At 35.3% G+C, this 13,320-nt stretch overlaps 1 protein-coding gene and 1 long non-coding RNA gene across 2 annotated transcripts in view; both read right to left on the bottom strand.

Annotated features, from left to right (window-relative positions):
• The window catches only part of LOC136026645 (uncharacterized), a 580,251-nt gene that overhangs the window by 172,653 nt on the left and 394,278 nt on the right, over positions 1–13,320 (bottom strand). The gene's annotated exons all lie outside the window — the stretch shown is intronic.
• Positions 1–13,320, bottom strand: part of LOC136026644 (mitogen-activated protein kinase kinase kinase 4-like) — a 36,860-nt gene that overhangs the window by 5,230 nt on the left and 18,310 nt on the right. The window contains exon 3 of the mRNA XM_065703382.1: positions 3,217–3,339. The gene's annotated coding sequence lies outside the window, so the exon portion shown is untranslated. The remainder of the gene's footprint in view (positions 1–3,216; positions 3,340–13,320) is intronic.

The raw sequence follows: 13,320 nt of genomic DNA, 5'->3' as shown, positions 1-13,320 counted from the left end.
CTGAAAATCAAAATCAATGTTTTTAGCAGAGAGATAGATTTTATAGATTAAATTTTTATATATATACAATAGATAAGATTTTACAGATTAAATTTGTTCCTAGACACATGAATACTGAAACCTTTAGGTAAATAGTAAAGAGGGAAGGGGAGGGGGGAGAATAGTAAGAATTGACCATTACAGTGGCACTGAACTAAAATACGGCAAATCCCTTAGCATGGAAACTTCTTGTCATCGAGTAGTGTTTGCATCAGGTAAGTAAGGTTATGTGATTGTGCTTACGGTCGAACTAAGGAAGGAATCGAATCCCCTTCCTAAAACTGTTCCTCTCTTAAAACTCCATCCATATTATTTCTTGGCACCGGTGTCAATTAGAGGATGGGAACAGGGCTAATTTTACCCTTCCTCTTATTTGAATTTTTTTTCGGATTTTCATACATAATGTTTTTTCTGGTATTTTCATTGCCCCGCCACCACATAAAAAATAAACAAATTTATCCGTCTCCCCCCATTTCCATGAATTGACACCACTATCTACTGGACATATCATCATGTTAAGTAATTTGCTTCCTAAGGAAATGAAGCTAATGCCGAACAAATTGTCACACTCATCCCTTCATGCAATTTATTACCACTACTACTAGTACGAAAAATTCATTGAAGCACCAAGCCACCTGAGGCCAATACAGCTGCGTACGCTCCTTTCTCATTCTGACCTATTTAAAGTCACCCTATTTACAACATCCCAAGAAGTTCCCATTTCCCTTGAATCTTTCCTTACGACATTCTACTACCCCACTTAGGGACGACCTACTTCTCGTTTGACCATAGACTGTTGGCTGACAAGGACTATGTTCGATAATCTGTCATTTTTCATCCACAGAACACATCCTAGCTTTCTCAACTTTTCTCTCATTACAACCCTAGAAAGCGGGTGAACCACGTCAGTCAATCTCGCACCCAAAATCATCCACAGGCAATTTCTCTGGAAAATATCAACCAAATCCAACTCCGTCTTTGGAGCACCCACACTTTAGGACCGTACTTGCTTTCTAACCTTATCACGGTTTAATACAATTCCAAAACTGACTGCCCATTTCTCTTTAGCACTTTTCTTATCACTAAATGAGACTCCGCTCCTAATTTTAACTGGGAAATTTCCAAACTGACCTCTCACTCTCCACTCCCTAACTGCCGACCAAACATCTTATTATTATGCCGTTAAGATGCATCTTCCAGATCCTCAGCATTTTCATCCATGGCTTTGAATTCACATCTCCTTAATTTACACTTTGATACCTTCTATTCTTCCCTCGCTTTCCTTTAATTCACGTAGATCTACCATTAAGAAGATTCTCGTACAAATACTTTCTCTCTTCTACCGAGTTTAATGTGTCTTCACTAATATTCCTAGCTGAAAATCTATCTTTCCTCTCTATGACATTATCTACTACTTCACAAACTTCTTTTTCTAAAAATATTCCATCCATTTCCTACGTTGTCAAATTTAAAACTATCCAATTTCATATCCAACTGTTCTTAAAAATTACTCTTAAATTTTCATTTTAAACTCTATCAATTTCATAACAACCCGAAAAGCGATTATTCCTCCAAAAATTTCCGCCTTTAGTTAACTCGTAGACACTACAAGAATAAGATCTTTATTTTTTACATCAATAAAAGCCTAGAATCAATAAAATCAGTAACCCATATGCCATAGTATATTGTGTCAATCCTGTCAGTCTTTGATTTACAACAACATAATCAATAAGATTGGTCATGTTACCATCAAGAACGAGAAAGCAAGATAAGCTAGTTCCCGTTAAAGCAAGAACAAACCGATTTGGTAATTCTTTCGTCCCGGTTTTCGTCAAAATGCACAATAAGATTTAATGTTTATAGTTTGATTTATATTTACAAGTGCAGTTTGATTGGGAATGTGTTGTAAAGAAACGCAAATCAGCGATAGCTGTCAAGTTTGTGCTATTAAACCTGTCTACAACTACTACTGCTACTACTACTACTACTACTACTACTACTATTGTAAAAAAAAATAATAAACAAAGACAGAACGATAAAACGTAACCGAAGCATATCTGTGACATTTGAAAAGAATTTATATGGTAATCTTTATCAGTGGTATCAACCTAATCTGACGAATACTTTAAATCTTTGTAACTAAGGACGCCATCAAATGAGGTGCACCATCAAAAATATTTTTCTCGGCTAAACAAAGCGAGTTAGCTATTTGCCATTATCAATCACTACCACAAGGTAATCCATAGCAGTCCTGTCGGTCACTTGTACTATATTGTTTGTCATCATCAATCAGTCAATCAACTTATTAACTTCTGATAACCCCTAAAGAAACAGTCTGCAATATTTTCCAGTGAGGCTTCACGGCCGGGCTAAAAAGCAGTAAAATACCAAGAAGAAAATTACTTACTCAGAGTGCCCCGTTTTATGGGGGCCTGAGTAAAAGCAAAGAGTCGTCCATGCATTATTTTTTTTCCCCAGCCGTGAGGTCGTAGAAACTTTGACGGGACTAATTCAATTGATAAAGTTCTATTGCCCTTTGTATAGGTCCAAAGTTATTAGATTAGAGGAAGATACAGTTTTTTTGCAAAAAAAACTGCATTTGTTTTTGCATCGCATAAAGAAAAGAATACAAAAGAGAAAATCGTGCAAAATCAAAATACTTAACACCAAAAAATGCGAAACCAAGTCACTTTCCCTTTTTTCCCTAATTGTAGGATTTGCAGCTAAATTGTTGAAAAGGATATTCAATCTGTTTCCTTTGTCTAATACTATCCCCTATTGAGGAATTATAGAACCAGGTTGAATGACAGTTAGGACACTGGACCTCCCCTATCTCGTGTGCCAAAAAACCCATAGCCAACAGCTGACCAGCAAAGGTGTTGTGTGATTAAATCTTGACTTTCATTCATCCTGCACTCTGGCTTATCTGTTATACCGTCGCCCCATCTGATTAATACTCAAAATCTAAATAATTAAGGATAACATCAAACAGAGAGTCTTGAGATGTCTTGCTAGAACACTACCCAGTTACAAGGTTTACAATTAAACTATTGGCTAGAATACTCAATTTGTCTTTATTTATTTTGTTTTTGATTTTGTTGATTTCTATCCCTAGTTTTGAAGATCTGCACTACTTAGGTGGATAGCAAATACTTAAAAAAAATAGAACTTGCCTACCTTGTGTTCCAACAAAACCATGCAGCTCACCAGCAACGGTAGTATGGGATTTAATCTTGGTAGCACAGCCATAATCGCCTAGCTTAAGACAATTGCCCTCTTCAGTCAAAAATATATTCGCGCCTGTAATATATCAACAGTTAATAGAAAAAAAATAATGAACAAAATCATAGACACGTATCAGTGCCATATTATATGTATAGATGAAATTAACTATTTTATTTTCTTCTGGACTAACAGTGATTACTTATAAAAGTTACGTTACGAAGCTTAAGTTATGTTACGGGCTTTCAAACTACATTCGTTATTTCCAGTGGCTGGTTAAACAACGTTACGTTACGTATAAGCCAGGATTACAATGTACCATTTATAGAAAAGGATCGAGGCATGTTTTGAAAAAAATACAATCTTTCCTTTTTTCAGCGATTCTGAAAAGACGATTTCCATTGTAGTTTTCATTGTAAAAATACCGCAAAAGATAAAATAAAATATAGTTTCGGTTGATGGATAACGCTGAAACTTGGTTATCGAATGACAGGATCAAATGAAACAGAATTTTCTTTTTAACGTTCAGGTAAGGGTATTCTCTATTTTTTTAAGCATACCTTAAAAAACGCGGAAAATCAGCTTGAAATAAATATCATTTGAGCGATTTCGGCAGCTTTGGAAGTTCCCTGTGGAGCCACCCAATTTGATGGAAAACCCTACCAACAAAAGGGACATAAAATTTCATCGTCTTTACAATCTAGAATCATAGTCAAATCAAAGATTTTCCACAGCTCTCAATGGTGGGTAATCTCGAAGGAGAATTCCCTGAAAGACCCTTTGTCTTTGAGAGGGTTAGCCGATGATGAGCTGACCAAATAACTAATATAAAAGAATCCCCCTTAAAAAGATTAAAAACCATGCTTATAAAAACAGTGTGTAAGCACTGGGTTCTTCTTGGGTCAATAATCAAACAGTTCGTGGTAACGAACTGTAGTAAGGAGCGACCCAGCTCAATATTAACCGAAACTCTAAAACGGAATTTTGATACCAATACTTAAATCAAAAGAATCACATTTTAATGCTGTTTTAAATAAATAAGTTTCATCAACTTTAGTCTTACCCATCAAATGTTACGACCCTGAGAAAATTTGCCTTATTTTAGAAAATAGGGGGAAACACCCCCTAAAAGTAATACAATCTTAAAGAAACTCGCACCATCAGATTCAAAGATCAGAGAAACCTATTGTAGACGTTTCAAGCTCCTATCTGAAAAATGTGGAATTTCGCATTTTTTTTTTTTTTTGCCACAAGACAGATCACGGATGCGTGTTCATTTGTTTTTTGTTTTTTTTTTCCCAGGGGTGATCGTATCGACTCAGTGGTCCTAGAATGTCGCGAGAGGGCTCATTCTAACCAAAATTTAAAATTCTAGTGCTTTTTTAAGTGACCAAAAAATTTGGAGGGCACCTAGCCCCCTCCCACGCACATTTTCCCCCCAAATTCACCAGATCGAAAATATGAGATAGCCATTTTGTTCACCATAGTCGAAAACCCAAATAACTATGTATTCGGGGACGACTTACCCCACCCCCCACAGTCCCCAAGGGAGGGGCTGCAAATTACAAATTTTGACCGTTGTTTGCATATACTGATGGCTATTGAGAAGTGTACAGACATTTTCAGGGGGATTTTTTTTGGTTGGGGGGAGAAGTTGAGGGAGGTTACGTAGAGGATCTTTGCATGGAGGAATTTGTCATGGGAGAAGAGAATTTCAATGAAGGGGGCGCAGGACTTTCTAGCATTTTTTAAAAAAACAATGAAAAATACGAAAAGTTTTTTTCGAATGAAAGTAAGGAGCAGCATTAAAACTTAAAACGAACAGAAATTATTACTCATATGAGGGGTTCACCTCCTCGTAATACCTCGCTCTTTACGCTAAAGTATTTTTAGTAATTTGAACTATTTATTCTACGGCCTTTGTGATTCAGGGGTAATTCTTAAGGAATTGGGACAAAATTCATGTTTTAGTATAAAGAGCGAGGTATTGACGAGGGGGTGAACCCCATCATTTACGTAAAAAAAACATACGGTAGTAGAATTACGTTACGTAAGTTAATTGGTAAATTACGTATATTAATTACTAATGAAACCGTTCGTAACAAATTAAAAGCTCTAGTTGCCTTTTTAAGTAATCAAAAAATTGGAGGGTAACTAGGTCTCCTCCCCCGCTTCTTTTTTCTTAAAATCTTCCGATTAAAACTATGAGAAAGCCATTTAGCCAAAAAATTAATATGCAAATTTCTTTTTCATTATTTATGATTTTATATCGCTCCTTCCTGTCGCATTAAGTTTTAATGTCCCTCCTTAATTTCAGTTAAAAAACTTATTTTTGTTATTTAATTAAAACTTAAAACGATAATAAAATATTACGTATACAAGGGGTTTTGTTTCCTCCAAAATACCTTGCTCTTTATGCTAAAGTATTTTTAGTGATTTCACCTCCCCATATGTCAACCTCCCCATAATCCTCAGGTTAGGTGCTGTAAGTTAGGCAATGTGTTCATTGTTTATATATAGTGCTTGTGATTTAGAAAGACATACACATTTGAACTTTATTTTCCAAAAAGACGAAGGGAATTAAAGTGAGCCTTTGAGAGAATGTTGAGGGTAGTATTCGACTAAATCAAAACACGTTATGTGTATAAGGATTATCAAAGGGTGTAACTCATGAATGGCTGTGTATATTGATTTGAAACTTCTAAGAAATGATAAGGGAGATGAAACTGTAAAAAAAAAAAAGGACTGATCAATGTACTAATGTACTATGTACTAATGTATTATACTGCATTAGTAGCAGTATAATACCTCTCCTCGATACCATGCGCTTTACGCTGCAGTTAGACTGTTTGTCCCTTTTTTTTCAGAACGACTATTAAATACAAGGGTAGTTTAATTAAAATGAGATGTTTTTTAATTGCTTAAAAATTGGGTTTGGGGAGTGGAGTGTTCTGGGGGGGAGCAGTCCCTTCACATGCGGAGTGGTTTCTGTTCGTTATGGGTTTTGGGGTTGCTTCTTACTTTAGATTAAGAGACTTGTTTTTTTATTTGATGAATCAAAAGAATCTACTCTATAATGATTCCAATGATATGAGTTTCATTATGCTCTGATTCAGCGAATTGGAGGACTCCAATACCGACTTGCTGCAAAATAAAGATGACATGGACTAAAGCTTGTGTGTGAGAAGGGAAATTATAGAACACATAATCCGCCCATTATAAAAAATTATTAGCAAAGGTTAACTACAAGCTTCCTTGCACCGCGAGAGATTGAAGCAGAGTACTCTCGAACATGAAGCTTAGCCTTTTCACCTACACTGGTACAAGGTGAGTAACTTCGTCATTTTGGGAAATGATGGTTAAACTTTTGTATCGATTTTGCTCTTGTATTTAGTGAAGTTATCAGACCTGGTTTATTTTGCTTTTTACCTGTGTACCGCATTAAGCCAGTAAAAAGAAGTGGGTCTATCCATAAATTAACTCTAGTGGGGAGGGGATAGGAAGCTAAGATGAAAGAAGTTGTTATTGAGAGAATTCTCTTGCCTTTCTTGTTTTTTTTTCAACTATGCTGGGATTGGTAGTACTCCAATCAAGGTTAATAGTTTCTTAGACCACAGTGCCCTCCTTTTAATGCATTAATTTTGAAAAAAACTGCATAAAAAGCAAGTTTTTTTAAAAAAAAAGTAAAGGCCATATTAAACTTAGTATCAGAAGAAATAGAAACCTACAATAACTCAAGTTCAAAAAAAATATAAATTACTATTAAAGAATATATGAAAACTAAAATGAACAGAAATTAAACCATCATAGCAAAATAAAAAATAAGAAATTAAAAACAATCATAACAAAAAAAACATTCAAAAGGTACTAATATAAATGAATAAGAAAATCTCAAAACGAGTAAAGCATAAGTTGAATATGCAAATCATGATTAAAACGGACAAAAGTATTTTGCTCTGAGGCTGAGCTGTAAGTTACAGACTTTGTATTGTTTAGATATAGTACTGGTTAATATGAAGTGTGCAGACGTTTTAAGGGGGACTTATTCGCGTTTGGGGTGGGGTGGATCGTTGGGAGGTTTAGGTTCCCCACTCCAAACTTCCCCCAATGTGACCAGATCCGGTCAGGATTTAAAATAATTGCTTTGATACACGATATCTTTCTAAATATCAAATTTCATTGAGATCCGATCACCCGTTCGTAAGTTAAAAACACCTCATTTTTTCTAATTTTTCAGAATTAACCCCTCCCCCAACTATCCTAAAGAGAGCAGATCCGTTCCGTTTATGTCAATTACGTATCCAGGACTTGTGCTTATTTTTCCCACCAAGTTTCATCCCAATCCCTCCACTCTAAGTGTTTTCCAAGTTTTAGGTTTCCCCCTCCCAAATCCCCCCCCAATGACACCAGATCCGGTCAGGTTTAAAATAAGAGCTCTGAGCCACAATATCCTTCTAAATATCAAATTTCACTGAGATCCGATCACTCGTTCGTAAGTTAAAAATACCTCATTTTTTCTAATTTTTCAGAAATACCCCCCCAACTACCCCAAAGAGAGCGGATCTGTTCCGATTGTGCCAATCATGTATGTGGGACTTGTGCTTATTTTTCCCATCAAGTTTCATCCGATCCCTCCACTCTAAGTGTTTTCCAGGATTTTAGGTTTACCCCCTCCAACTCCCCCCGATGTCATCAGATCCTGTCGGGATTTAAAATAAGAGCTCTGAGGAACAGAAAATATTATGCATATAAAGGGTTTCGTCTCCTCCACTATATCTTGCTCTTTATACCAAAGTATTTTTAGTAATTTTAACTATTTGTTTTACGGCCTTTGTGATTCGGGGGTCCCAAATAATTGAGATGAAATTCAAGCTTTAGCGTAAAGAGCGAGGTATTGACGAGGGGCCGAACCCCCTCATATACGTAATAAAATATACAAATATAAAAGTTCGTTATGTAAGTTAATTCGTAAGCTACGTTAATAAAAACGTTCGTAAAAAAAGTTCTAGTTGTATTCTTAAGTAACCGAAAATCGGAAAGTAGCTAGGCCTCCTCTCCCACCCCTTTTTTTCAAAATTGTCCGATCAAAACTATGAGAAAGCCATTTAGCCAATAAAATATTGATATGCAAATTTCGTTTAAAATATTCATGTGCGGTGAGCCAAAATAAAAACAGGTATTAATTCAAAAACGTTAAGAAATCAAATAAAAAAAAACAAGCTTTTTTAACTGCAAGTAAGGAGCGACATTAAAACTTAGAACGAACAGAAGTTATTCCGTATATGAAAGGGGATGTCCCCTCCTCAACACCATGCTCTTTACGCTAAAGTTTGTTGATATTTTTTTTTCAAGTAGAGTTGTGAGAAAGAGTCAAACTTTAGCTTCAAGAGTGAGGCGTTGAGGAGGGGACAACCCCTTTCATACACGGAATAATTTCTTTTAGTTTTAAGTTTTAATGTCACTCCTTACTTGCAGTTGAAATAAAACTTTTTTTATTTAATCAAACAGTTCGTGGTAACGAACTGTAGTAAAGAGCGACCCGGCTCAATAGTAGCCAAAACTCTAAAAAATGGAATTTTGATATCAATACCTTACATCAAAAGAATCGCATTTTAATGCTGATTTTAAATATATAAGTTTCATCAAGTTTAGTCTTACCCAACAAAAGTTACGAGCCAGAGAAAATTTGCGTTATTTTAGAAAATAGGGGGAAACGCCCCCTAAAAGTCATAGAATCTTAACGAAAATCACATCATCAGATTCAGCGTATCAGAGAACCATACTGTAGAAGTTTCAAGCTCCTATCTATAAGAATGTGGAATTTTGTATTTTTTGCCAGAAGGCAGATCACGGATGCGTGTTTATTGTTTTTTTTTTTTTTTTTTTTTTCCAGGGGTGATCGTATCGACCCAGTTGTCCTAGAATGTTGCAAGAGGGCTCATTCTAACGGAAATGAAAAGTTCTAGTGCCCTTTTTAAGTGACTAAAAAAATTGGAGAGCACCTAGGCCCCCTCCCACGCTAATTATTTTAACAAAGTCAACGGATCAAAATTCTGAGATAGCCATTTTATTCAGCGTAGTCGAAAAACCTTATAACTATGTCTTTGGGGACGACTTACTCCCCCACAGCCCCCATGGGAGGGGCAACAAGTTACAAACTTTGACCAATGCTTACATATAGTAATGGTTATTGGGAAGTGTACAGGCGTTTTCAGGAGGATTTTTTTTTGGTTGGGGGAGGGGTTGAGAAGAGGGGGATATGCTGGGGGAACTATCCATCGATAATTTGTCATGGGGGAAGAAAATCTCCATGAGGGGAGGATTTACTAGCATTATTTCAAAAAAATTAAAAAAAAAAGTGAAAAAGTTCTTTCAGCTGGAAGCAAGGAACAGCATTAAAACTTAAAACAAACAGAAATTATTACCCATTTGAGGGGCTCACCTCCTCCAAATACCTCGCTCTTTACGCTAAAGTATTTTTACTAATTTTAACTATTTATTCTACGGCTTTTGTGATTCTGGGGTCATTCTTAATGAATTGGGACAAAATTTAAGCTTTAGTGTAAAGAGCGAGGACCTGACAAGGGGGCGAACCCCCTCATATATGTAATAAAAATATGAGAATACAAAAGTTCTTTACGTAAGCTAATTTATAAGTTACGTAAATCTTTTACTAATAAAAATATTCGTGAAAAATTAAAAGTTCTAGTTGACTTTTTAATTAACCAAAAAATCGGAGGGCAACTAGGCTTCCTCCCCCGCTCTTTTTTTCTCGGAATCATTCGATCAAAATTATGAGAAAGCCATTTAGCCAAAAAAAAAAATACAAATTTCGTTTTAATTATTCCTCTGCGGAGAGCCAAAATCAAAACATACATTGATTCAAAAACGTTCAGAAATTAAATAAAAAAAACAAGTTTTTTTAACTGACATTTAACTTAAAACGAACAGAAATTACTTCGTATATGAAAGAGGCTGCTTCCTCATCAACGCCCCGCTCTTTACGCTAAAGTTTTTTACTGTTTTAAAAAGAAGAATTGAGAGACAGAGTCAAACTTTAGCGTAAAGAGCGGGGTGTTGATGAGGAAGCAGTCTCTTTCATATACGAAGTAATTTCTGTTCGTTTTAAGTTTTAATGTCGCTCCTTACTTTCAGTTAAAAAAACTTGTTTTTTTTTTAATTTAATTCCAACAAAGGACCGGTATTGTTCTGTTATAGTGCCCATGTTAAGTGCTTTATCTAAGTAGCACCTGTTTTGCTGACTAGTCCTTCTGAAATGTCACAAAATATGATGAAAATATGATACTTAAGAAACTTTTTAATACTTTAGAAACAAATTTGGGCAATATATTTCCACACTAGGAGGGTTGAGGGTAAAGTATAACGGGTCTGCATGCAAAATATGTTTGATATAATTATTCTACATATTATGAAGTAAGAATTGTTTTCTAACTTCATTCTGTCCGAATATTCTACCCCCCCTCCCCTAATGGGCAAATATATAGCCCAAATATTATATTTCCCATATCTTCTGTCATTTATCTTTATCTTGCCTCACACTAAGTTGAAAGAAAACAACGAAGAAACTGCTTCGACAGTGCGTCAATGAATGAAGAACTTGACGTAGGCAACATTACTAAAGAATTATATAAACAACGTAAGCACTGGGCAACGTGCATAACTGAGCAAATTTACAGTGAGGAAAAGTTTAAGGAAAAAAAAAAAAAAAAAAAAATAGCGTCACAAAACACTGTTATTTTTATTATTTTTTTTTGCTTGTTTATATTTAGCAAGGGCCCTTAAATAAAAATCTAAATATTACTCTTGGAGATATCCTAACTTAGGATATTTGAAATTAATAAAAAAAAATTAGTGTAAAGTTCTACCTTCGAGCTCTCTCTGGCACCGTCAGGGATCGAACCTCGGTTCCCACGATTGGCAGGACCAATTACATCCGCTACACCAGTACCAGAGTAATCAATAAAATTGTTTTAAAACGTTGTGATACTCGACGAATCTCAATTTGCTCATTAATTACTTCGTGTTGTCCTGTAGGTTCAAATCTTAACATCGGCACCGGCCGTGGAGGGGGAAGGAGGGCGGCACCCTTCCCCTGGAAATGTGGGACTGTAAAGCAATTATAAGGAAACAAAAAAAAAGAGAGCAGAATAGGGAAAACCATAGAAAATTGGGTGTTACCCCATTGTTGGCTGCTTGCCAATAGATTTTGACACTTAATAACGCAAACATAAGTTCTAATTTGTGATTGAGTGACCCCTTTACAGTTTTCAACAACCATTTTCTTTTATATATATATATATATATATATATATATATATATATATATATATATATATATATATATATATATATATATATATATATATATATATATATATATATATATATATATATATATATATATTTGGCTGATGTAAATAAAAGAAAATTAATACCTCATTGTTGGTCGCTTGCCAATAGATTTTGACATTTAATAACGAAAATATAAGTCCTAATTTGAGATTGAGTGACACTCAAGTTTTCAACAACCATTTTTTTATATGATTTGGCTGGAGAAAAAATATTCATTAAAACCTCCATAGTAATGAATGGAAGTAAAGAACAATCCTTGTCAATAAAGAAAGTATAAGATCCTAACTATTGATAACCTTCAATCAAAGAATTAGCTTTTGATAGTGATCCTACATATTTATTTGTTTATTAGTAATTAGAGTAGTTATTAGCATAAGAAAGTTCGTATAATTACAGAAATTTTGTTAATTATAGCTATAAGGGTAATTTCGGTAAAAATATGCCGTCAGCTTTTGCTTGCATTGCAAGAGCACCCATGAGCTGATTTGTGAAGCCATTATAATCAGATAGGCAGATAGATATCCCTTTGAACGGAATGTTGGGAATTTCTGTATTTTTCCCCCTGAACAGATACGTTTTTACGTTTTATAATCATTTTGATTCAGGAGTGATTATATTTATCTAGTTGTCTTCCTCCTTTTTCTAGTGATAAATCCTTCTTGACAACAAGGAGCATTTTGTATATTACGCAATCCTTGCCCCGGAACTGTAGGAGGCTGGATCAGACATCTTGACCTTTTCAAAATACTGATCTGTATATTGGGGAGAAGGGATTCAAAAAGACCAGGGAAATTTGTTGCATTTCTACATTTCTAATACTCTTCGTCATTCCCTGAAAGTTTCAACTTAGTAAGTTTCAACTCGCGAGAGACACTTTTTCCAGGCAACTCCGAATGGCTTAGAAAAAAATAATAAGAAGGAATACCAACAGATATCGAGAAAAAAAAATCACCCCTGCCATTTATTTAGTGTTGAATTGTGATTTATTTATTTTTGAGTTTGATTATTCATTCATTGAACATCTTATGCCGGATAGGCTCTCACAAAGTTTTTGCCAAAACAAGAATCAGAATTGACAAAACAAGAATCAGAAAGCAAGGCTTACAGGTGGTTGAAAGCATTAAAATACAAGAGCTAAGAGCTCATATGGCACTTGTGACAAGGCGAGAAGAGCTAAGAGCCAAGAGATCATATGGTATGAGCTTAAACAAAATTCTATTAATCAACAGATTGATTTAAAAAGGAATATAAGAGGCTTAATGCCGGTCAAGATTTAAAATAAGAGCTCTGAGTCACAAAGTCCTTCTAAATATCAAAATTCATTAAGATCCGATCACCCACTCGTAAGCTATAAATCCCTAGTTTTTTTTTATTTTTCCTCTCTTTTTTGCCCCCCAGATGGTCGAATCTGGGAAAACGACTTTATCAAGACAATTTGCGCAGCTCCCTGACACGCCTACCAATTTTCATCGTCCTAGCACGTCCAGAAGCACCAAACTCGCCAAATCACTGAATCCCTCCCCCCAACTCCCCCAAAGAGAGCGAATCCAGTAAGATTCTGTCAATCACGCATCAAGGACATTTGTTTATTCTATCCACCAAGCTTCATCCCGCTTCCTCCACTCCAAGTGTTTTTTCAAGATTTCCCCCTCCAACTCCCCCCAATGTCAAAACCTCTGGTCGAGA

Source organism: Artemia franciscana, chromosome 4 (assembly GCF_032884065.1).
Source record: "Artemia franciscana chromosome 4, ASM3288406v1, whole genome shotgun sequence".
NCBI lineage: Eukaryota > Metazoa > Arthropoda > Branchiopoda > Anostraca > Artemiidae > Artemia > Artemia franciscana.
The sequence above is the reverse complement of the archived record's forward strand: the minus strand, read 5'-3'. Positions and strand labels throughout refer to the sequence as shown.